Consider the following 26,078-nt stretch of genomic DNA (forward strand, 5'->3'; position numbering starts at 1 on the left):
AAAGCTCTCTGTGAAGCTGTGCAGGAAGGAGGCAGGGCTGCTGGTGTTTTATTCACAAGACTTCAATGGAGCTTGAATGCCTGGAAGTTAGCCAGCCTTAATTGAGCAGGGCAAACAGATTGATCAAAGGTAGCACGCACACCAGAAGGAATCGCTTCAGACACTTGCACACCGCCGCGCACAATCGCTTGGGCAAAACCTGGGCCACTGCAGACTCTGTGCTGCAGACCTTCACTCCTTGATCTTTTAATGGCAGCAGTCACAAACACAAAACAAAGCAACGGGACGGAGATTAACACGCAAAAGGCAATTTTCTCCAGAGCAGGAAGATTCTTGACCTGAAATTTAACATGAATTGCTAAGAAATGCACAGGTTGCAAAAGCTGAACTGCACTTCCAGAAAAGAGAAAGCGTTTAGAGTCGGTGCTAAACTGGAATCTACTGTTGTTTCTAATGTTACCGGCAACGTGAAGCCTTATAAAAGAACAAGGTATAGTTTTACAGATCAGTGGTATTCACTCTTCCTTAAATACACCCGGTTGCTTTTCTCTAGCAGCCCTCAGAGCTCAGTGTTTATCTGTCAACAGGAACTCACCACTGCTTCTCCTGGAACACCTCCCACCACGAAGCACCTGTCTGGGAAACGGTCACCACCTGCCTCAGCAGTCAAAAATGCCACTGCCTGCCCTTGGAAGAGCTCTGGTGAAGCGGCACAACCAGCTGCCCTAGGGGCTTGGTGCCACACGCACTCATATCCCGTACAAGTTCTGGTGGGGCCAGGCAGGGATCATCAGCCTGGAGAAGAAGGGACCAGGTGCGCACGCAGTTCCCAGGAGAGAGCACTTAGTAAAGAGGGGGGCACCAGGAGAGTACCAGAACCCAACTATGAAGTCAACAGGATGAACGCAGAAGGGCTGTGTAGCAAGAGCCTAGCCCACGAGACGCCAGGCTCTCAGCCTGTTGCACAGCCCAGGGGAAGCTGCTCGGATTTGTTCGTACACCTGCAAGAAGGGCCTGCTGAGATGCCGAATGTGGGACCGAATCCTGCCAGAGCAGGGAAGCAAGTCAGCACCAGCAGCCTGCAGCACGAAGAGACGGACGCCCCTCAGCAAAGACGGCTCGTGGCTCACCAGGGGACCCTCCTCGCGTAGCCGAACAGGCGCACAGGGCAGCAGCAATTCCTGTATTCGCAATTCCAGCTGCTCCCTGCATCTCCTGTCAATCTGCTCTCCTCGTAACGACAGGGAACGGGAGACCAGGATCACATCTCCCGTGATTTATCACGGAGGTATGCTGCCAGCCGAGTGACACGGCTGGAGGCCGCGAGGCAGCAGGCTGCCTGCTGGCCAGCCCCATCGCCAGGCGTCGCGAAGCCAAGCCACCGTGACCCAGACGTGCACAGCACCACAGAGAGGAGAGGCCGAGTCATCTGGGCAGCACAGCCTTCACCCTGTGGCTAGCGTTCACCCTGCGGCGTGGAGCCCTGCACGCAGAGATAAGGCCTGACAGGGGAACAAAGAGGGCATGCCCTAGAAGATGACCTGATCTCATTTTCTCAATTGTCTCCACCACGCTTACCTGCTGCCTCGCTCGTAAACGTTACCAATGCACCGACAGGCTGGGAATCGCAACTGCTGCTGCTGAGCCTCTGGGCAGCTCGAGAGAAAAGCGACCTCCGTGCCTCAGGTCTGGCCTGTGAACTTCAGATGCCTCACCTCTCTGCTGAACAGCTTTCCCAGCGCTGGGAAGGCAAGGAGCAGAGGAAGGCAGCCAGAAAGGATGGATCCGTAACACCGTGAAACAGATAATGCAGCCTGGAGGCTGGAGAAGAGCTCAACTGTATTTACACAAAAACATTAACGAGCTCTGGACAGACAATGCCCCACCCTGAAGAGGGCCCCTGACCTCCAGTAATTGAGCAAACAGACAAAGATAAGAAAGACTTCCCCCTGAGCACGCAAGACTACAGCGCAGAGAACAGGGGGAAAAAAATGCAGCCAGAATGCTGGCCTGCAGCCCACCGAGAGTGCTTACGAGCTCCTCTGCTCCTGAAACTCCCCCTCCTTCTCAAGCAGCAGAAAACCCAGGTTTTCTCGCCCGTCTGCCCCATCATGCTGTAATAAAGGAACTGACCCCTCGGTGCCAGCTTGTCAGGAAAAAGTAACTGTATGTTCAACCCAAACAGCAGCACTGCAGGGCTTTCATACCTCCCAGAATCAGGAATTGATTACTGCAGGGATGCAGCAAGCTCCCTGACACGGAGCAACCTGGAAGCACAGCCTGCCAGCACCGTGCTCTTCAGCCCCTCAGCCAGGCCATAAAGGCATTAGATGAGACCGGCCCTAGCACAAACCGCCCCCGATGAACCTATCCGTACCTCTCACCAGGCTCTGAAGCCGTGACTTTCTGGAGGCATTTCTTCTGCAGCAAGAAACAACGAGAATAAAGGAGCACACTTCATTGTTGTTTCACATTTCAGAGGCAAAACCCAGAGGACGGAGCAGCTCTGCTGAGCAAGAGCCACCTGTGGCTTCCACAAATCCAACCCACCTAGCACCAGAGGAAAGGGAAGTGACCTAATGCTTCCCAGAGCCGCCCAAAGGAGGGCTCAGACGCATCCAAATCTTCACCCTTAGAGCTGTACTTACGCTCTGGCTCCTCCACAACTACATCCAGAGCTGAAGCACAGCAACAACAGCACCTGAAGTGATTCTGCCTTCCACTTCGCCCTGCTCTGCATCCCCTGAGAGCTGAACGTCCACGGAGAATACACAGGTACCATGTCCCGTTCCCTCAACACCAAAACAAAGAGCCTCATCACAAACAAGCAATATAAATCCAAACAGAGAAAATTCTGGCAAAATGCTCTGTTGGCAAAACCTCCTGGCAGGATTCAGCTGAACTGTAAGGTAAGCTGGGCGTTTAGGTGTCTCAGCAACAACAACAGACCGTGAGGAGCTGGTACAGATCTCCTGAAGGGTTCCAGGGCCAACGCTCTTTTCAGGCTGGGTGTCCAAGGCAGAGAACACCGGTTGCTCAAGTAACGCTGCAGGCAGCGACAGAGGTCCCAGAGCTCAGGTGTCTGCACCTACCTCCCTGGGCTCCTGTTCTGTAGCAGCCACCCAAACCTGCACTGCCAAGACCCTCAAAGAGAACAGGTCTCGAGTTAAATCACAAACGGAGGAAAAGTGTCAAAGGAAGTCAGAACAGGAGGGAGTGCATTGCAGCAGCGGCTGGCAGGTCTAGAACGGCATCTCCTCCAGTGGAAGCGACTGCCCGCTGGTTCACAAAGCGGACCCAATCCTGCCCGCTGCTTCAAGGGAGCCCACGAGCGCAGAGGAGGCACCCACACAAGTTCTCAGCTCGTGGACGGCACCAGGTCTCTGGACTGACAGCTCAAGTCACCACATCTGGCTCCAAACTGGCAAAGAGACTTCCATCACTAACTACTAAACCAAACCACGCCATTTAAAGGCTGTGAAACTCCCTTACGTCTTCCGTGCGGAGTCCTCACGTTCCTGCTACATGTGCTTTTCAAAGTCACTGTAGTAAGAATACCCGGATAGCCAAGGTGAGACACGGCAAGAGTGATGTAGGTGAAACGCTTATGCTGCCAGCCCCCGAATCCAACCATAAGCCTTTAGCCATTAACCAGAGCTCACCTTGGAAGAGCCCAGCGCAACTGGGGCAAGGGACAAGCCGCAGGACTGTAATACAGGCTGCTGCAAGGGAACGGATGCGTTCTGAAGAGCAACCGCACCGATTCTTCCAGTGAAGTCAAACAGCCTTTCACAAGCCCTTCATCTGGTCCCACGCTCGGGAACTTACTTCACCTTCCCGTGAGCACAGGTTTTATAGTAAACAAGCAAGCAGGAGATCAGAGATGTCACCGAGCCAGGAGAGGAAACCGGAGCAGAGCTGGCAGTCTTTCGGGTTATGATGTTCCTTCAGAAACAGATAAAGCTCTTTCCACACAAATGCCATCAGTCGTTGAGTAAGCAGCTCTGTTTTCTCTGCAGCCTTGGGAAGGGAGGATCACGCTGCCACGGGGAGCTGGGAGCTCACCTTGTGCCGACGAGCCTCTCTCCAGCAGACCTGGCTCTGGTAACCTCGCCACGCTCCCCGGCCAGCTGCTGACTTCGTGGCCTCAGCTCCCGCTCAGGTTACGCACCGAGGAGGACTCCAGACGAAGCCTGATGCTGTTAATCTGCAGGCAGTAAACGCCAAGCCCTCGGCGCGCGCACAATCGGGAGAGGCTCCTGCATGCCCCAGCTGAGCTGATCTCTGCAGACCCGGCCCTCCCCCAGGCACTGGGAGCTCCCCGGGCAGGCACCCCTTCAGCCGCACCGGCCGGTACCAACACCAGACTGCAGCGTCCCCCGCTGCCCTGGCAAGGCTGAGTAGATCGTTCCCTGTCAGATTTCACCAATTTCCCACAGCCATCAGGACCGACACAGCGGGTTCGAACCATCAATAGGATTCCAAGCAGTTCAGACAAGCCTGCAGTTGACACGCGCTGCGGATACCGAAGCTTCCAAGGAAGCATTACTCGAGGTTTCCCGATTTTTACAATACCAGGGCAGCGCAGCATTTCTCAACAGCCTTCCTTACAGGAACCCTAGTCACAGGAGCCATTCGCACTACAAACGAATGCTGAGGATGCTAAAAGGGATCTGATGGGAAAAGGACACAGGTACAAAGCTGTAAAAAACTGCAAGGTGAGGTGCAGCGCGGCTCGGCACTCTGAAGAAGAGAGAGGTCTTAACTGCTCTTCTGGGGAGCTGTGCAACTCAGGCCACGCACAAGACATCTGCACTACGCTGAGCTGGACAGGAAGCGAAAGCATTTCACAGCTGCTTTAATTTACAGAGATATTCTCGGTGCATAACTGACAAGGTGTGTGAGCGTCACCACTCACATTTTCCAGACAGAAAAACGACACCAGGGAACTACGCAGCTCTGCTGAGCGGCAGGGCAAGAAACAGACCCTCCTCCTCCAGCTTTGTGGGGCCAGAGGAACCACCCCCTCCATCACCTCACCTTCCTAATGCTGCGTGGCCCAGAGCAGCACAAAGTCCTGGTCCAGGGGGAGGTCTGCAGGAGCAGGTCTGCAGGAGCAGGTCTGCAATGCTGGGGCAGGGAAAGCCGCTGACACCTCCTAGATGAGCGACCCCACGCACTGCTTGTCCTAGAGCAGGATCACAGCCATCGGTAAAGCACCGCTTTGCTCAGATGCGGAACGCTAACGCTGTGATAATGCTCAAATCCTGTGAAACCGCTCCTAAATGACGGGCCCTGAAGTTTCAGTTGCTAGGTGGGAGCTTGGTGCTTCGGTTATTTAAGAAAAAGATAAAACCATACTTTGCACTATTCCAGCCGTGAAGAAACATTCTCAAGCATGTCCCTACTCCCCTGCCTGCTTCACAACCCACTCTAAACTCTGTGAACAAGAGCACTCGAGGCTTTTGTACGGGCTCCCAGCCCACATACAGGTAGGAACAGCTGAAGAACCTACCCCACTGCAGAACGCTTCCAAAAAAAATCAGTATATTCCCACACAAGAAGTGCCTGTGGGAGGCAAAGTCCCAATGCAAGCTCTTCAAACCTGCCTCTACGCACTCCCTGCAGCGCCAATCACAACCAAATGCGCCCAAAATGTCTCAGCGGCTACCCAGGAAGGATTCCTCTGTCAAACCTCTTCCAGCAGGGCACTAACTCTGGAAATACTGCACAGTTTACTCCTCTTAAGTGCCACTCATCCAGAATTCAAAGGCTATTGAGGATGCTCCCAGCTGCTAATTCAAGCCCCTTGTATATTCCAAGCACTGCACTGCAACAGAGGAATCCTCTTGGCCAGATGCTCCGTGCCACCACCAAGTCCTCACTTTCTTCCTCAGATTTTTCGTCTTTGTACTTAGGCCTGGCCCACCTTCCCTCCTCTGCCACTTTTACAGGTTTCAGATCAGACCATTACCTCTTCCGTTGCACCCAAAGCACGGCTGTTTTCACCAGTCCTCCACAACTTAACGCCTGCAGCCTCTTAAGATGGCTGGACTTGATGATCTTGAAGGTCTTTTCCAACCTAGCCAATTCCGTGATTCTATCCAGAGGTAACAGTGAGCTCTTGCCCCTGCTAGCTTACCAGCACTGTCCTGAACATTCAGATGTTCAGAACCACACACTGAAAAAGCAGAACGGCCTCTGCAGAACGACACACACACCTTTTACCACCTCAAAACCGCCGTCTGTCCTCACAGACCCCACAGCACCGCAAGTCAAGCAGCTTCAGAACAAACCAATGCCCCAGGTAAACACGGAACAACCCAGTGCTACCAGACCAGCCTCTAGACCGCTTGCGTTACTGTATCAGGGATTCCAGAGGGGAAAAAAAATAAAAATAAAAGGATTTGCAGCTATACACTTCCCAATAAGTTTACTCATAGGCTCCTACTTCTCAGTCACCCCTGCACAGGAAGCACATGCTCACAGAACATCCTGAATACAAGCACAAGCTGCTAACTGAAGAGAAGCCCAAGGTACATTTCAGCAAGGCTTAACGTTATAATACAATCTTTTGCTTCGGCCCCATTTTTCCTCCTGGGGAAAAGAACATTTCAGTCAAATCAGATGGTTTCCGCATATATCTGCGAAACCACCTTCAGCAGGGGCTTTCCAGGAGGAGTGCACCGTACCAAAATCACTTCATTTCAGCAGTTAGGAACAGCTGGTCAGTGGAAGGAAAAAACTGCACCTCCCCGGCCTTTACCTGTTCGCAGTGCTTTCGCCTCACTGCCTGATGACACCCGTCTCACTTTTGCGTTTCTTCTGTTCCAAATGACAAACTAGCGATAAGGAGCCGTGAAATTATCGACCTATTAGGAGAATGAGTCAGTGCCACGCGAAAAACAAAGCCCACTTATAAGGCATGATTAGCTGAAGAGCGTGGCCACCACAGGTACTCAGGCTCCTCAGATACTGAGCCACCACAATCATCACCAAGTCGCAGAAAAAAAGGAAGAATCTAGTAAGGAGGACGACCACAGACGTCCAGTCCTTGCAACAAACCCTCTCTCCCTCCTCACCCTGAAGTTACTGGTCTGTATTCAGCAAGTTTCTGCTGTCCTTTCTGCTTCTAGATCTACTACAAGAAAACGTGCAATTACAAGTGGAAAAAACCCTGCTATAGCCAGACCTCCTTGTACACGGTAAGTATCATCATAAAACAAAAAATGAAAATGCAGGCTATTATTTTCGGTGCAGCTGCACTTGAGAAAGTTAGCCCAGCTTGCCTTTAAATACCTCCAATTACTCAGGTGAGCACAATGAGGGCCTTGAGCAACTCACACTTCTGGACCTTAAACAGGTAGTTCTGTAAGGGCTAATCTAACAGGCGCTGCATTGTACAGCTCAGGCACACCGCAGGCACTACGAGACGCGCCAAAAACATGGTCCCGGGATTTGCCAGCTGCACTTCACACGGGAAAGCCTGCAGGACACAGTACGGGCGTCGGGAGCTATGCAAAAGCATCGGCACCAGACACCCGAAGAGCGAGGACTTGTCTTTACACCATCGCTCAGTCAGGTACTGGGGCGCGTTGCGTCAGGCACGAGAAAAACAGAGCCTCTAATGCCACCCCTACTTTTAGGAGGTTGTTCACACAAATTAGCCTTTGAAGTTAGGTTTTACAGAAAGCTTTAATAAAAGGCTTCATTAAAACATCACTATAAAAGTTAAATCGTTTTAATAATAACAATTCTTTAGGAACATTACTCATATTTATTAAAACTAAAATACTTTTAAATCCTGCCTCTCCTTTCCAACACTTACTTACTTTCCCTTCTTCATCCAGGTTGGCTGAGTTTCATTTTTTAGCTCTCAAGCGCACAGAAAAATAGAAAAAGAGTCCACAGTTTATCAAAATACATACTGTAGGACCAAAGAAAAATGTCACTGAATTTAGGAAAAAAAGTTGGCCCCTCCCCCCAAAAAATTGCTCTAACAGACTAAAAATAAATAAAAATTCCATGCAAAGTGAAAGGCACCATATAAGAACTTTGGAAACCTGTATAAATGCCTATGTGTTTTACTGGTTTTTAGGAGAAAAGATGCCTGTCCAAGCCACGTAGACATGTTTTCTTATCAGTGAACACGGCTGAAGATGTCCTAAGACGTGTGACATCTTGTCTACTCAAGGTGTGCAGAACACCAGACCAGTGAAAGCAACTAGGAATAAAAGAAGCATCACCTTATACTCAACGTGGCTATCGAATTAAGCACCAAACCAAAATACAGCTGACAGCACGTGTACTAGGACTGGTTGGAGGAAACGTAATTAAGCAAAAAGAACACTAATCTTAAGCAGTATTTGTGATTTTGTCTGATTTTTAATCTGAACTTTTTAACTATACAAAGAAAGTACTAGAGAACTTCAAAGAGGTCATGTGGAAGAGGTCTTCTTTATCATTCCCCCCAAATACATTTTGCTAACTGGGAAGAACCTCTTCGACTACGGTTCTGAAAGAAGTAGCATCACCCATGTACCCACGAAAATCTGCGGGAGCCTGATGGAACCGAGGCCCACTTACAGTATTCCATTTAAACTGAAACGTGCAGATAGGTATTTCAACCAGGCAAGACAAGTTCCAAAGCAAAATAAAATAAAATCCCTTCCCTATAAAGCTCGATTCGGTCCTGAAATGGGAGGGATGCCTTCCCTCCCAGCCAGGTACAGCAGATGGTGAAGCCACTGCAACCCGCTTCCACTTAATATCTATTCCTAGAAACAGAACAACTTAAGTCCCGAACATATGTTTATCATACGTTACTGCCCCAAACACCAGTAAAGCTAATACACAAGTATTTGATGAGCTGATACTCAAGTGCGTATCCCACCCTTCTGATGTTCGGAAGACAAAAACAACAACAAAAAAGCCCTCAGAACAAGCCAAAACAACTTTCCTAACAAAACCCCGAACTCCCAGCTCATTCAAACCTGGTCAGCTCTGATTTCCCAGACGAGGGGGTTGTCTGTAGTCACCTTAACAAAAAAAAAAAAAAAAAACCTGCTAGCTGCTAACCAGCACCCTGAGCAAACCCTCCCCTCCGAGCCCAGCACCTGCACCCAGGACCCCCGTTAGGGTCCCCCTGCGTTGCAGGAGACGCCCTCCCACCCACCCCGAGCTGTAAAACTCCTTCTCGAAGCAAAAACACCTTTCCAAACCTACCTAGCGAGCTCGCCGAGCGCCAAAACACCCCAACTGCATCCTCCTTTCCCCCAGCTGCAGGGTGAGCCCCCCCCTTTCCCCCCTCATGGGGGGGGGGGGACCCGGCCTGCATTTTTCAGCGCTCGGCCTCAGGAACCCTTTTGTGGGCTCCCTCACGACAACAAAACAAGGCAGCCTTCGCCGTGCCATCCCCCTTGTTTTTGCTGCGAGGCGCACGGCGCGACAAAAATATCTTTGTGTCACACTCGAGGCGAGGAGGAAAAACAAGCTGCCGGCGCGGCGGGCTGCGAGGCCGCCCCCAGCCCCCGGGGGGGGGTGTGTGTGTGTGTGTGAGGGGGGGCCCGGCCGAGGGGGGAGCCCCAAAAAACCCCCAAATCCACCCCAAATCTCCCCCAGGCCTCAGCGCGGCCCTCGCAGGGGGGAATGGGGGAACGGGGAGGGGGGGGGGCGGTGGCCAGGCCCCGCATCGGCCCCAGACGCCCCCAGCACCCCGGGGGGGGGCCACACACAATAACCACCGGCGGCCAAAGCAGCCCCAAACAGCGGGAGGGAGCCCCCACACCCCCATTTGTTGTGGGGACACCCTCGGCGGGGAGGCCGCGGGGTGCCGCAGCCGCTGGCTCCGGCTCCATTTTAGGGCTGCCTCGTCCCACCTTCCCTCTCCCTCCCCCCCTTCCTCCTCCCTCCTTCTCCTCCTCCTCCTCCCTCGCCCTCCCCCGGCCCCACTCACCGCCCCAAATATCCGCGGCCGCCGCCGCCGGCCCCCGATACCCACCTGTGGGGGTGGCGGGGAGCCGGGAGCGCCTGAGGAGCCGGGTGCCGAGGGGCGATGGGCGCGGGGCGCGGCGGATGGCGGCGGATTGCGCGGCGGCGGCGGGGCGATACGGGTTCTCGCTGCCGCTGCCGCCTCCTCCTCCTCCTTCTCCTCCCCCGGCCCGGCCTGTCAATCCCGCCCGGGAGGGCGCCGCGCCGCCGCCCTCCGCACAGCGCCGCCTGCAGAGCCCCGCCGGCCAGGCGACTGAGGGGCGGCCCAAGATGGAGGAGGAGGAGGAGGAAAGGGGCAGAGCTGCGGCCTGACGGCTTCCTCCAGCACCAGCCCCGCTCTCCACCCCCAGCCCCGCTCTCCACACAGCCGGAGCAGGCTCTTGCTCAGCTCTGAGGGGAGATTGTTTCCCCGAGGTGTTTTTTTTTTTTTTTTTTTCCCCCCCCCGCAGTGGCTCTGCCTCACCACACACCGAGCCCCTCACGGGGGTATTAAGAGGGGCTGGGGACAGCAAAGTCACCCAACACACCCCATCCCACCCAGTCCGCCCACAAAGTGCCACACACAAGCCCCAAGTGCACCGCCACATCCCCCTTCAGCAGTCCTGAGCTCAAACCACTCACCCTAGGGATACCTTCAAGGGGACTACAAGAGACTTTCCCTGAAGTTTTTGCCTCCTTGTTGAGGCCAACCCGGGCAGGGCAGCAGGGCAATGGCTGTTGTGGGGATTTTTGTCCAGCCAGAGCCTTTGCCTTGCCACAGACAGCAGTGAAGTCAGCCTGGCATGCCTCCCTGATTCTATGGGCAACCTGAAGGAACTGCCCCCTGGAAGGATTTCACTCCAGAAATGCAGTTAATTTTTTTTCCATTCACAATAATGGAAATGAATGCAGCATGGCAAAGTAAGCACTTCTATCCTGAAACAAAACAAAACAAAACCTTACCCAGCCATAAAATACAAGTAGCCTCATGAGGCAAGCCTCAAACCCCACAGGCTTGAACAGAGACGCAGGTCAACACAATGTGAGCAGCATTCCTGGCAAGAAGTTTGCACTAAAAATGTTGTAGTAGTTGCCATGAAGCGCAGTTCCTCACCCAGGGCATCTTCCGTAGCTTGGGAGTTCTCTCCTCACATGCAAAGCCAAAATATTTTCCCCTTTATTTTTCCTTTCCTGTCTTGTAACACAACACACATGGGTGTTCAGCAGTGTGACAGCTTACATTTTGTGGTGAAAGGCCAGGCTGTAGGTATACATGCATTTATTTTTTTTTTTAAAAAACCATCCAGCAGTTTTTGAAAATGACAAGCAGGCCATTTTCAGGGTGGTTTTAATTAGAGAAAAGTCACTAAAAATCTTTAAAATCTGGGCTTACTTAATATTTTCAGGATCTCTGCATATGATACATTCCTCTGCTTTGCCTCAAAGGTGGCCCTGAAGTTTCTAAATTTTTAATTTTTTTAATGCCTGTTTTTAACCATCTTGGCAGGGGCCACCACAGTGACAAAAAAAGCCTCTAAAAAATAGGAAAGAATACTGAATCACTCCCATAAATACACATTATACACACACACACCACAAGCACCTGGGCAATGTCTACAGAGAACTGGCCTCTTGCAACTGCCTTCTTTAGCTTATTCATGGGTCATCAGTCCTGTGCTGTCACACTGTGTCCCCTTCCCTATGAATGGAAGGTGCCTTTAGAGGGCTTTTGCAGCACACAACCCTGGTGCTGCAGGAGAACGGCCCCCACCTCTCCCCAGGCTTACGGGAGCAGGGTGAAGGCTGGCACCTGGCTTGGTGCTCAGGAGAGATGTGTGTGATCTCAAACAGTCATCAGGAGTAGTGCAGAGGGAGGAAACGCAGGAACAGCTTTCTGGACCATATGTGATGTTCCTACAGTTGATCTGCACGGCTATAGAAGTTGCCAGGCACTGAGCTACCAAGAGACGCACAAGCACTGCTAAAAACCATCATCTGGCTGTCAGATCCCTTCCTTCTCTGGATAACGAAGTATCACACTGCTCCTGCCCATCTCATCTTCCATGCAGCACATTTTTCCTCTCTGGAGACAGCAAGCCAATGCCCTCTGCTTCTGCTTACAGGCACTTGCATGGAGAGCGCCACTCTCCTTCCTGACACTACCAAACTCCCACTTACCCCAAATCTCTGGGGAGTCAGGGTATTAGCCTGGCCTGTTTGGTTTTCTTTCTCCATCAGTCTTCCCATCTGGCCAGACAAGTGCACACATGCACGCACACACACACAAATAAAAACAGCTCTTCTAACTTGCTTCCTGCCCATCCAGACCTCACTGTCCTCCACCAGCAAAGCTACAGGTCAGCCAAGTTTCCAGAGAGGGCCTCCGATTTGGGCTGCCGCTTTTCACATTCAGGTGCCCTTCCCTGCAGCACCATGCTGTTTCACAGCCCTTGTCAGCAAATGAGGAGGAAGAAGAGTGAACCATCTTGTGCTATTTGTTGTTGATGCACAATAACAGCAAACACCCAAAGGCATTAATGTTGCCCTTCGGGAGTTGGGCACTGTGGGATCCCCTCGCTTTCAATGACTTACGCAGCCACCTACAACCCAAACCATCGGCAGGTGACTCACACAGGCTTGTCCAGGTCAGCGCTATGCACACCTGCTGCTGTAATAAGCAGTTCTCTGAAGGTCTCCTGTGCATCTCCAAGGCAACAATCCAAGGCCAAGGGAATAGATGTGCCAATTAAAGAAAAAACTAATGCAACCTGTTGTGGAGATCAAAGGACAAAGTAAACAAATGAAAGACAATTCTATATTCATTATCAGGTGTGTACGCTGCAGCTCCCACAAACTGCTTCTTTACCTGCGCCTCGCAGCACACTGAGGCCAACTCCATGGAGCTTTGTAAACTCTCATGGGTCAGGACTGTATTGGGGCTGAGCTCTTCTCTGTTCAGAGATGGTCACCATCTGAAAAGTGAAAAGACATTGTGTTCCTATCACTGAAGGGAAAAGCGTGGCTCCTCTGCAACCTGGTCCATGAGGATGACACCAGACCTTGGCATAACGTGATGAATTCCTGTGCCACTCTTCGAACATCCTGCAGCACCTTTCACCTGCTTGTGTATAAATGAGAATGGGTTTAACATGAGTCCCGCTGTGATTAGACCCACAACAGACTACAGTGAGCAGGGTGGGGACGGTGAGAGGAGATTTGGACAGACTGATGAATGGGTTTCACCTGGATGAAGTTCAATGCACAGCTCCGTGTAGGATCCTTTCTGGAAGGACTGCTCACCCACTCCGATTTTTGACCTCTGCCAGACTGCTGAGCAAATTTTCCCCTGGACGTGAGAGTCAAACTCAGAACCTCCTGCTTCCTCTTCCCGGGATTAATTACAAGTGAATGCATGAACCCTGCTGTGTGCTTCATCCTTCCACTAATTAAGAATCCTGTCAAATAGAAAATAACCACTGCAGAGGGCTTACAGCCCTAGTATAGAATTTGTATCTACAGAAATGTCTTGTGCTCTAAGGCTTCCTAGAAATAATTGAATTACTATTATATTCTGCAGCTTCTTCAAACATTTGCTCTACATCTATAAATCCTCACCCATGGCCTGCATCTTTCAGGGTTGTTTACAGCAGAGCAAACTGAAGGCTAAATGCTCTTATGCTATTTTGCTATCACTTTGCTCAGCTGTAAATATCAGCCTGCAGCATAAGACAGCCCCTTACTGTCCTTATGGTCATTCACAAAATGCCACAATCCATTTGGAAACAAGCAAAGTGATCCCACTCCATACTCCATCCAGAGGCCATTCAGCACACACAAGGCATGCATTTGCTTTATGGGGTCAGATCGTGGTCCTTCTAGTTTTCCGTCCATCTCAGACAGCAGCCAACATCAGCTGCTGCAGAAGAAACATTGTGGACAGTTGTGGAGTGACCTGTCCATGGCAGAATGTGCTTTCTAATCCCATGAGGGATTAGAAATGTGAAATGCAGCGAAATGAAAATGTGGGGAATGTGAAAAGAACATGAAAACTGAGGACTCTTGGCTTTTCCTCTAAACTAGGTTAAATCTGATCAGGGAAAGCAAAGACTGCAACACTGTGCTCATTTACACTAACCTATGGCATGGTCCCCTCAGTGCATCTAATTAAGTGCCTGGGGTCTTGCCATGCAGTTACAGCAGCTCTGCTCTCAGGGCCGGTTGGTAGTTTCTTCATTTTATTTTTTCCCTCCCACAACATTCATTGAATACCTGACCAGTTCCCAGGGCACTGAATTCATCTCAGGCTCTGAGATTGTTGAACCATTACATGCACAAAGATTTATTTTACAGATGGGTGTGGAAAAAAAACATGCCCTATGGAGGGGAAAATATAAAAGAAAAAAGTAAACCACAGACTTTAATCAAGGTCTTCAATATTCTACCTGAGTAGCTCCAACCATTGGGAAAATGTGTTCTTGCTGGTGTTTCTGGAACTAAAAAAAAAAACACTAAATGTCAAGTTTTCATTGTGTATCAAAGAAGGGATGTCAGAACTTCACTGTTTTCACTGAAAAGAACCTTTTTTTTTCCTCCCCAGCTTGCTCTATCCCATCAATAACTACAACAGAGAAATCCTCTGGTCAAACACAACTTGTCTTTTCCAGATCCAAAGAAAATCAATCCTCACAGCTACCCAAAATCCTCTTTCCCTTAGAGTGTCATCTGGTTCTGGCATCCCCAGCTGCACGCTCTCCTTCCTTTCCCTGGCCAGCTCTGCGTGGAAGGGCAGCAGTCTGGGTGCCCAGGTGGGATGCACTCCCTGCCCATCTCCTGTGCATCATGCAGCCAGGCCGGCTGCTCCTCTCCTGCTCTCACAAAGGCAGGTGGCCGCTCTCTCGGCATGCCAGCACCCACATCCCCTCCCTAGAGGCATCCAGAGTAGCTCTGGCCACCCCCAGGCCTAGGGGTCCCCTCTGTCTGCCCCCAGCTCCCATTCTTTTTCTCCATCAAATCTCACCATAGAGGCAGGACAGACCCACTGACTCCAGTTCCTTCCTACTGCAGGAGGGGCCGGGCGCCCCAGCCAGTCTTATTTGCCTTTTTTTTTTTTTTTTTTCTTTTTCCCCTAGCTCTCACAGGTGAGTGGCTCTTGCTCCTGTAGCTGCTGAAGAAGTTCCTCTTCTTTATTCCTTTGTGGCCTATGGGAACCGCAGGCTCTGCATGAGAACAAGATGCCATCGAAGCATTTCCGTTTGCCAGACTATTGTTTGTCCTTTTCAAGTCTGCTGACCTACGCCGTTCTTAGTGAGTGAATGCTGGCTGCCTGAAGGAGAAAATAAAATGACTATTTAAGGCTCTAAAAAAGGAAATCATTTAAAACAGGGCTGATTAAAAGGAAGAAACTATTCTTCCAGTGAGAAGTGGATTGCTTTCAGCTGGCTTTAGTGCTGAGCTTTGTCTGCAATGAGGATCAAATACCAGTTGCCTGATACTGCAAGTATTTTGGAGGCACTTCATCAGCCATCACTTCAGTTTTTCCCTGGGTGTAACTGCAAAACAAGGCTACAGCTTCTGCTCATCCTGGCTTCATGATTTTTCATTTGGCTGTGCTGTTCAGAAGCTAACAAGGCTGTTCTCAGTCCAGATTTAAAACCCCAAACTCCTTTTTACTACAGCCACTGGGAAGCCTTCCCACAGCCTTGATTGCATAAATAGGAAGAGGTTCCAGGAAAAAAAAAAAAAAAATCAAGAAAATTCAAGAAGCCCCATGCACCTTCCTCACAACAAAACTGTTTGTATTCTTGAAAAGACTCCAAAGACTGTTGGTGACATGCTGACATTTCAGCACACTCAGAAGAAACCAGGGAAATGTAGCTGCAAATACTAAAGAAGTTTCATCAGGCAAGGACCTTTTTGTTCAATGCAGCACTTGCCACCAGAGCATGCTGAAAACCAGTTAGGAGTGTCTGCTTTTGAACTTAGCACCTTTGGTTAGCCTCTGTCAAACTCTCTTTTTTTTTCAAAGAGTTTGGAGGAGGAAATCAAGACAAATATGGGAATTCAGTTATTTGACATGGGATCCTAGAAAGCACATCTCAAAGCACAAGAAATATTTCCCAGAAAGGCAACACATGACTGCCTTAGCTCAACCTGTCTGACTTTTACAGCCATTCATAAGCAGGTCACTGCATTAGGCAATGTTATCAGCTTTATTTGGCTCTGACTTGAAGATCAGCAATTGTCCCAAACAATGCTGGAGCCAAACCTCTGGAGAACTGATGGGGAAATTTCAGCAACAAAACCCACTGTCTCTTGAAAATGCTATTTCACTTCTGTCTGTCCACTCAGGAAAACCACAGCCTACTTTGGGGACAAACTCAGCCAAATATTTCAGGCTGGAGTTAGCCACAAGACCTGCACTGACAAGGAGGTGCAGACCTCCCAGAAATCGAGCACGTGGACAGGCAAACCCATAGATGCCCTAAATTTATTAAAGATATTTTGAGGCACCTTAAAGTAATTCATTTTTGCAATGCCTGATATTCAGTCGAGATTTAAACCGACACGGTTTTGTTGCCTGCCTTGAAGCCCTCACAATGACCACAGATGTGGCAGGAATGCAGGCTCGGGGACGCGTTTGGGTTCACGGTTCCAGCCTTCAGTCCCAACCATCTGATTCCCCCGCTCCGTGTGCTGCGAGACAGCTGTTGTTTCGCAGTTCAAAAATATCTCGCTTCGCCCCGCCAAAGGGAACGATCAGCTGCCTCTGAACGTGATGAAGCTGATGAGAATGAGTGATTTTGGGAGAACTGCAGCCCCTGCTGTAAGCGAGCAGACTCTCGCTGTCCCTGACAAGCGTGCCTCTGATCTGCTACAGGATGATCGCAGCCCGGCCAGCGTGTGAATCCTGCACACGTGCAGAGACAGAGATGACAACTTGTGGTTAGCAGGGGCTGTGGGATCCACTTCCAGAGCTCCCAGGCAAAGGTCATCATCTGGAGCCTCTCCAGAGCTGCAGCATTCCCCTTTTCACAGACGATTTATAAAATAACGCTACGCTTTAGCGAGCCCTTTTTCTCGTGACTACATTTGTCCCTTCTGCCTCATCAGGTCTCACCAAGTCCCTCATGAGTTCGCTCTCTTTAATTATTACCACGCTTCCTAAATATTCCAGCGGGAGCCGAGTATCTGCCTGGGAAGACACAGTCCCAACCCGAGAAGCTCCAGCCCCCAAAGGCCGGGATCTCCCCATGCCCTACTGGGGAGCCCTTTGGGATCAGCTCGACAGAACGGGCCGGGATTTCTCCCCCCAGGACCCCTCCTGGCAGCCCAGCGCCATCCTGCTTCGTCCCCGCTAGAGGGAGCGACAAACCCAGCCTGGGAGCCGCCGCCGGCCGCGCTCCGTCCCCGGCATCTCCCCGGGGAGCACCGGGCTGGGGTGGGGTGGGATGGGGGGGGGGGACAGCTCTGTGCCGCCCATCCCTCAAGGGTCCCACACCTACCGACTGTCCCCGGGGTGGAGATCAAGGCGATAAGTGGTGGTCCTGCTGCGGGAGACCTAAATCCTTCATCCGCTGCTGGGCCGGGATGTGGGGTGGGTGTAGGGGGAGAGGAGGTGGGGAAATAAGGGGGAGAAAGGTGGAGGGGATGGGAAAGGAGGGATAGAGCCCTGGGAGGGAAATGAGGGAGGTGGAGGGGGTAAAAGAGCAGGAGGGAGAGAAGGGAAGGGGTCGCACTGCTGAACTAAATCCGTGTTGCAGAGCAGTCCCTTTCTTTTCGCCATCTGGTCCTGCCAAGGGGCACAGCAGGATGGAAACGGCCACAGTAGTGATGGAGAGCCCAAACACCCTTGCTCAGGATGCAAAGTGGAGCTGAGGTGGTGATGCAGCCAGGGAAACAAGGGGAAATTTGTGCTGCCTCCTTCCCCAGCTCTGGTCTCCGTCAAGGCAGGGACAAGTCTGCCTGCTGGGCTCACAGGAGAGCAAAGGAGGAGGACTAAGGATGGGGGAGAGGGACGAGGCCAGGAGGAAAATAAGCCATGGATGGAGCCGTTCCTCCCAGCAGGGCCCTGGGAGCTCCTCCAGGGCCCAGCAATGAGCCCAGCTCTGCCACAAGCCACTGGGCTGGGAAGGACACAGCCTCTGCAGGGGGAGATAGGGAGGTTGGAAGGGTCCGGGACGCTGTTCCGAGTGCCGGGGGATTTATGGCAGCAAGAGCAAAGCCTCAGCCTCTCCGTCAGGGCATTGCAGAGCAGGTTCCCAGCAGCTGCAGCACATGGGGCCTGTGAGCAGAGAAGGGGGAAGCAGAGCAGGAGGGAAGGAAGCGATCAGGGGAAGGAACCAGGGCTCCAGCTGCACCCAGGGCTGCCCCAGGCCTGAAGGTGGCTCCCACTTGCCAATTTAAAACCTGCCCAGGGAGTGCTAATGAACCTGGCTAATGAGCACCAGCTGCGGTAAACACCACCTGGCTCACCCTCACCCCAAATCACCCTGCAGCTCTGCTGAGACCCCTGGGGCCAGTTTGCATGGTGTGGGGGGGATGTGGGTGCGCTGCTGCCCTCCGGTGCAGGAGGAGGCTCGAGCATCTCTGCTCTATGCATCCCAAGGCTGTCAGCGACCCCTTGCTTGGGGACCCCCTGGTGCATGGGGAGCCAAGAAGGTCCTGATGTGCTCCGGTTGGAATTGCCCAAACCCAGACTGCGTCATCACCACGGTTTTGCTGAGTGTGTCACTCTTTCCCCTACATCCCACACCTACCTGGAGGGTCCCCGGGGGCTCTGCAGCTCCTCTCCTTTGCCCTCGCAGCCCTGGCAAGAAGAGTGGGCAAAAAAGAAGTCTGCGACCAAGGAGGTCCGGGCAGACCCCAGCCCTTCCAAATGGGCACAGGGACTGGGCACCACTGGGGTCTGCAGCAGTGGGGCCACCCCACATATCCCAGCCTGGGGAGGGGGCAGGCAGGCAGCAGCACTGATGCTGTGGTCCAGGAAACCCAGCTCACCTCCTCTGCAACTGGGCCTGGGCTGATTTTAGGTACAAGGGAACAGGGGACCCGGGACAGGGGTGCGACAAGGCTAATTTCAGCAGCACCAGGAGCCTCTCCTGTGCTGGCAGGAGGCACGGGGGCCTCAGGGGCTGGCCAGGGGCCTCGCACCACCTCTGCCTGGCCCTGTGGGTGGGGATGGGGCGTGGGGGCCATCAGGAAGGAGCCCCTGACCTTGCCCGGGGTGCGCGTCTCGCCTGGCTGCGGAGGAGACAGGTGATGCCAGGGCTGGCAGGCGCTGCGGCGGGAGCACAGCCAGGGGGTTATTAATAACCTGCTGAGTCAGGGGGGGCTCTTGGGTTTCAGGATCACAAGACACAGACGCCAAGCGGCTCAGATGGATCCCCCCCCCCTCCCCATTCCTGATTTTTTACATTGACGGGGACAACTGTGAAGCTGGGTGGGGGCTGCAGTCGGAGCTGGGTGCCCTCGAGCATCGCGCTGCCTGCAGGGCTGCCCAGCCCCGTCCTGATGGTCCAAAACACCGCAAGAGAGGGACACTCAGCCGCTAGGACACGTTCGGTCACTGGCTCCTTGCTGAGCCCCAGGAGCTACGTCAGGATATAGCAGCTCTGGGAGCCCAATTCCCCGTCAGCATAATCAGATCGCATCGTGAGGAAATAAATGAGCACGTGGGCTTCACTGGCAGTCCTGCCTCCCTGCAGGATCATCGCTGCAGCCCCAAATCAGGCTGTGCCAGGGGCTGGTATCCTGGTGCCGCCCAAAGGGATGGAGCCAAGGGCCTTGTAAGATGCCAGGAGCATTCGGAGGATCTTGCAGACATGCACTTCGCAGTGCCTAATTGCAAGAGTTTTGCAAGGGATAAAAAGCTGCAGGTTATGGGGCAGCTCTCGCTGGTCAGATGTCCCAGAAAGCGTCTTGTCCCATCCTGGCTGCCACAGGGTCACCTGCACTTCTGTTGAAGCAACACGGACAGGCTGAGGTCTGCTCTGGGATGGCGATTCCTTTTGCATGGCTATGGAAAAGTAGTCGGCAAGGTGGAACAGATTAACTTTCCGATGCAGCAGCCCATGGTAGCAGCGTGCACCTTGCACACCGAGGGGCCCCATCACTCCCTCTCTGTGCCCTGGGAAGCAGAAATTCACACCCAGAGCTCTCTAGGGCCATGCATCCCACTGGGGGGGCTCGCTCCCCTCCGCTGGTGGCTGGTCCCGTTCCCAGTTTCCCCATCCAACCCCCCTGGGTGCAGCGGGGATGCAGCTGCATTTCGAGAGAGGAGCACTCCTGCTTTTGCCAGCAGCGTGCTCCCCTCCAGGCTGGCACCCGGCACCGCCGTCTATTTTTTCCCCCGGGACAGGACAAAAATAAGCCTGTCGCACCCCTCTGCAGCAGCTGCTAGGGACATCACGCAGGCCACGTTGCTTTTCCCTGGCCCCTCTGCTGTCACAGCGCTCACACCCCGGCGCCCGCAATTGCTCTCGCTGTTGCTGCCACTTGCAGTGGCTGAAATAAGTGAAGTGCTGACGCTCTCCTGGCCTGCTGCGTCCCCGGAGAGGTCTCGTTTCGTGGTATCAGGCTGGCTGAGCAGCCAAGCCCCGTTCATTTCAATTAGCCCGATAGCTCTCAAATCCTATTTACCTTTATGGATGTGTTAGCATCTCGCTGCTGCCTGCATTGAGCCCAGATGAAAGGGCGAGCAGGAATACGTGCGGTGCCGTGCAGATACCACGTGTGAACCCTCGCTGCGAGGCCAGGCCGAGTACTGAGCACAGACACTGATAAAACCGTATCAGAGGAACACAGCGAACCTCACGTAGCCCGGAGCAGCCTGCAGCATTAACCACGGCCTGGCGAGGAGCTCAGGCTTTGGGCTTTAAACATTTTACACTGTAAGAGATGCGTCTGTGGAGAGATACAATACAAAAAAGGCCTGAGATCCTGTAGCCCCATGGGTCTCCTTTCTGACGAGGTGCTCCCTCCCAGCAGGACCTGTCCTTAGGTTCATGTACCTCATTAGGATTTTAACAATCGTTTACCATCGCGACACATTCCAGCACTTAAATAAGCTCCTTGAGAGGGAGAGATAAGGTATCAGCCTTCCTGTTCATCTTGCCAGTCTGTCTGCAGCAGATAAACATGTTGGGCAGCAGGAAAAAGGTTATCTAGAAAGGAAGCCGAGCAACGGCTGCTGTTATTGCAGGAGGCTTTGAGAAAAGGAACGCCACCAGGAATCCCGCACGGCGTACAAGCCCTTCCCGGCGGGACTTGATTGATGATGGCTGGAGCCCAGCTGAGCCTTCCTCCCCGGGGCAGGGGCATCCTCCTGTCGGGCCGAGGGAGGGCTCCCGAGGCGGTTGTGCTCTCCCAGGGTGAGGTGACGAGCGAGGCAGGTGCCCCCGAGCCTGCTGCTTGCCTGCACAGCAGGGGGTTGCTGTAGGGTCCCTCCATGCCCTGGGCACGCATCTCCCATCTCAGCGAGCAGGGAGAGTGGGAAGGAGTTTGGGACAATCCCCGGACTTCCTTAACCTAAATATCTCCTTGCGTTTTGGGATGGGACAGGAGAACCAACCTGTGCTGGGGGGTTTGTTTACAGCCTGGTAGGAAACTTGCTTTTCCTTTGGATGGCAGCCTTTTGCTTTATCGTCTGGTCTTCGGTTTGTTTGCTCGTTTGCAGGTGCAGGAAAAATATATATAATTTATAGAAAACAAAACCAAAAAGCTGCCATTTCCAGTCAAATTTGCAGAGCCCCTTCTTGTGATTGCCCAGGGACAAAAGACCCCAGAAAGCAGCAACGTGGCTCAGGAAATGTCCTGGGCTGGGGGCTGCAGGGCAATGACAGGAGCAAATCCTGCCAGGAAGCGCCGTGGGTCTGCTTGGCCTCTTTTCCCCCCCGGACCCTTCATCTCCCTCCTGCCTCCCTCCAGACATCCTCCCCACATCCCTCCACGTGCTCCTCCATCTCACTGATTCCTAGTAAGCTGCGTTTTATATAACCCCTGGCTCGCACTGGACACCGAGGCTGTGCTTTACCACGCTGTTAATACACATCTGTAGGTTCAGGATTTAAAGCAAATAACCCCCTTGCAGCCAGGGGGAGCAAACCACGACCACCCAGGGCTGGCGGCCCCGAGGTGCAAATCCCAGCGGGGAGAGGGCACCAGCACTGGGTGCATCACAGGGCACCCACACCCTGATGCCAGGGATGAATTCCTCATCATCGTGTGTGTGTGAGCACTGCGCAGCACTTCGGTCTCTGGGCAAGTGTTTCGCTAGCATCCATCATCCCGTTGCTCTCACTTTAATTAATCTCTGCAGGTCTGGCTTTCCAGCGCTGATGGTCTTGTACAGACCTGCTGGTCCTTGGGGAAGGGAAAAAGTCAGACAGGGTCCCATGAGCGAGGGGGTGTCAGGGGAAGGGGACTTCACAAGGACAGGGCACATTCTGGGGAGAGGAAGCCAGCTCCACCTGGTAGGAATTTGGTTAGAAATGCTTAAATTGGGTGAGATTCCAGTGCAATGCCCAGGTCCCCAGCTCCATCCCCATCCTCCAAGAGGCTCAGAGTGACCACACTGCAAAGGGAAGAGCATTGGTGTTCCCAAAGGCCCCGAGCTGTGGTGTGGGGCCAGCAGGGTTTGCCACAGGGCCAAGGTGCAACCCCGCTCACCCAGACCCGCTGAGCCAATTTGTTCCAAGGCTACAATTAGCTGTTCATCACAGCCAAGCCTTGAATGAGATTCCTCCTAGCTGGAGAGGCTTCCCCTGCTTGGGAAGCATGGGTTTGCCAGGGGAAACCCTGCCTGGGGGGCTGGGGAAGCGCTGCCCCCCGGCCGCTCAGCACCGTCCCACCGCAGCCGGGGCTGCTCGGGCTGTGCGAGGTTAACGGTTTTATGCAACCCCTGCGATTAATTTCTCCTAAATCTGCAATTCTTCCCCGCCTTCTATTTTTATAAAAGAAAAGGGGAGGGGGGGGTTGGTATTTATGAGGGATTTCACTCGCATAATGAAATAAATGTGATCAGCTGAGGGACCCGTAATCCGCTTTGACTCTTGCATCCTGGGGAATGACCACGGAGATCTTCGCTGCTCCGAGTCCCAGCGAGGTGGGGAGCAAAGAGCTCCCCTGTGCCTGCCCTGCTTTAGCTGGTTTTGGAAATGTTAAACAGGCAGGGAGGTGTCAGCCGGGGTCCCTTGGGTGGATGCTGGAGGAGAACACCTCCTTGGTCATCTGCGCCCCCCCTGCCGCCCGCCGTACTGCGAGGAGCTGGCCGCGTCGCTGTTTGGGGCGCTCTGGCTCTGCAGCACACACCTGTGCAAAAGGGAGGAACCGTCCTGTTTCTTTAAGCTTTGCCCAATATATTAAACTTTTAGCCTGGAAATGGCATGGTTAGTTATCGCTTCAATACAGAAACTTAGCTGAAAACCATGCGGATGATCTTCCTGACCGGGGAGAAGTCTCTGAGGCCCAGAGTGGGTTAAACCCATGGGTCCCTTGTCCCCATCAGAAGCACCCCAGAGTGAGTAAGAGGGGTGCACTTGCCAAGAACACCCAGCACAGGGTGAGCTAGAGCCACGACCTTGCTACCGCAGGGAGATCTTGTATAACAGCCCTCCCAGTTCCCCCCGAGCCCTCAAATCCCCCAGGCATCTCCCTGGGTGGCAGCCAGCTCCCCATCACCAGCCTCATCCTGGGGGGGACACGGGGCTTGGTCACCCCTTCCCCAAGGGACCGCAGAGAGGATCCCCAGCAGCCCTGGGCAGGGAGGACAGCACAGCCCTGACACGGGAAGGATTTGTCCCACCACATTTGTCATTACCGAGGCCACCAAAGCCCAAATCAGCGTGTTCAAATAAAACACCGGCTTAGGCTGGGGAGGGGGAGCTCAACACCCCAGCTGTGATTCCCACATATGCCCACGGACATAATCCAGATTTGCTACTTTCCCTGGCACCCTCTGTAGGGTTTTTTGTTGTTGTTGTTTTTAATAAATTAAAATCTCTTTTTGCTGCCGAGCACGATCAGCGCTAGGGCGTGGGGAGGAGCAGCCTTGACTGCACGCAGCAGAATCAGAAATGAAATCACCGCCACCGCAGCCTGCATCTCTCCCGGATGCACAGACGCATGTGGCATGGATGGCAGCAGCCCTCCGAGCCCATGCATCGAGCTTTCCTCCTCTGGGGCTTCTTCCTAATTCATCTGTTAGCTGAACCGAAAGTCAGGAGATGCCCAGAGCCGCCTGGCTGCAGTCCCCCAGGAAGGAGGCTCCTCCCCGAGCCTCGCGTGGATGAATTTGGGGGTCTGAGGGTGCAAGAAAAGCACCCACAACCCTGGGGAGTCCTGAAGGAGCTCAACCCATTTGGCTTTTTGCCTCCCTGCAGCCCCATGGCCGTGGTGGGCATCTGCACGGCGCGGCCCCAGCACCCTGCTCCAGCTCCCCCAGGACAGCCGGGGCTGAACCTCTGCGTGAGCATCAGCACGGGCTCCAGGAGAGTGGAGGATGAGGCCCCAAGTTATTGCGCCCAGCTGCTGACTTTGTGTAACATACCTGCAAGACCCACGGTGTTTCTGACAGCCCCTGCCAAATCTGAAGCGAGCAGAGAGCACAGCCAGACGATGCCCCAGCACTTTAGCCCATGGACAGGAGTGGTGCTGAGTGGTGCTGAGATCCATCCCCATCCCCATCCCGGGAGGGAGAAGCCCCCTGGGGCTGGATCCCAGCTTTAGGGACAGCCACCCTGCTCCTCGCTGCATGCAGGACGTGGAAGGCAGGCAGCATCTGCACGGATCGAAAGCCCAAAGCCCGGGGACATTTTCCTTCCCATGCTGCTGCGCCCTCCTTGCCGCTGAGCCAAAACACTCGGCATCCATCCCTGTGGGTGCAGGGGGGGTGCTGAATCCCTTCCAGCTCCCCGCACAGCCTGCAGCAGGATGGATGGCTGTGTTACCCGGCCTGGAAGCTGAGGACAGCCCCCCCAGATTGTACCTTGTCAGCGGAGGAGCCAGGTCGTCCTGACACCACTCCCCCCACGTCCCCCAGCCCACACGGCTGCATCCCCAGGACCAGGGGTCTCCTGCCTGCCCCGGGAGGTTAACGGGTAACCTAGCACACGCGGGGACACGTAAGGACACGGGAGGGCACCCCCATCCCTGGCTGTTTCCATAGAGACAGAAGCTGGATTTGGCTGCAGCGATGCTGGCACCCTCGGCACGGCAGGGCTCCAGGCAGGCTCCACGTCAGGCACGCCGCGGGTACTGTGCCGCTCGCCTCAGGGGCTCTGCCACAACCTCCCCGCAGCGAGCACGCCAGCGCCGGGGCCGCAGCTCTCCCAGCATCCAAGCTCCAGGGGCTGAGGGGCTCCGGGGATGGTGGTGCTGAGGGGCTCTGGGGGTGCTGGTGCTGGGGGAGGCTGCCAGGAGCACCCCACATGGGAGCCAGCCCCATCCTGCGAGCCCCAGCGCAGCCCAATGCCCACAGCAGCCTGGTGGAGGGAGAGCAGCAGCAGAGGAACCACGGCAAGGAGCTGCCCTGGACTAATTCTGCTGGTTTTCCACCCGAACGAGTGCCGTGCCCCCGCCACCTGGTATCTGCCTCATCAGGGTGGGATTTTTTTAAAAGCTCTTGGTGCTAAGAGCGAAGGGGAGACTCGGCAACTTCAGGTGGTGCTGGCTGCCCACCAGCATCCAGGGCTGCTGGAAACAGGCCTGGGCTCCACAGATTCGTGAATATCCCCAGGTGCAGCCAGACCCTTCCAGCCCCTGCCCTCCCTTCGCAGGGCTGCAGCAGCTCAGGCGATGTCACCGCCACGGCCAGGTGTAGCTCCTCCAAAGCCATCATGCATGTACCAGGAGAAGACAACGCAGGTGCGAGGAGATCCAGCAACATGGCTGTAGATGAATCTACAAAGGTCGAATAAAACCTAGAGTTTGGGATAAAATACCTCCAAAGGGAGAGCTTCCCACAAAGCAATCAGGGCAGAGTCTTCCCCTGCTCCTTCGGGTACCCACCACCTCCAGCTACGTTCGTGCCGTCAGAGCTGCAGTAACACAGCCCTGTCCTTCCATGGGGTGAGGATAAACTCTGCCAGGCATAATAATGCCTGGAAGAAAGA

At 53.6% G+C, this 26,078-nt stretch overlaps 1 protein-coding gene across 16 annotated transcripts in view; it reads right to left on the reverse strand.

The window, feature by feature from the left end:
- Positions 1-10,207, reverse strand: part of PRRC2B (proline rich coiled-coil 2B) — a 50,014-nt gene extending 39,807 nt beyond the window's left edge. For 8 of the 16 annotated variants that reach the window (XM_035555187.2, XM_050714543.1, XM_050714542.1 and 5 more), the window contains exon 1: positions 10,001-10,170. The gene's annotated coding sequence lies outside the window, so the exon portion shown is untranslated. Of the gene's footprint in view, positions 1-9,951 lie in introns of all 16 variants that reach the window. The other 8 variants (XM_050714544.1, XM_035555184.2, XM_050714545.1 and 5 more) reach the window with 4 other exon arrangements.
- Positions 10,208-26,078: the final 15,871 nt, after the last annotated feature.

This window comes from Cygnus atratus, chromosome 19, assembly GCF_013377495.2.
Source record: "Cygnus atratus isolate AKBS03 ecotype Queensland, Australia chromosome 19, CAtr_DNAZoo_HiC_assembly, whole genome shotgun sequence".
NCBI lineage: Eukaryota > Metazoa > Chordata > Aves > Anseriformes > Anatidae > Cygnus > Cygnus atratus.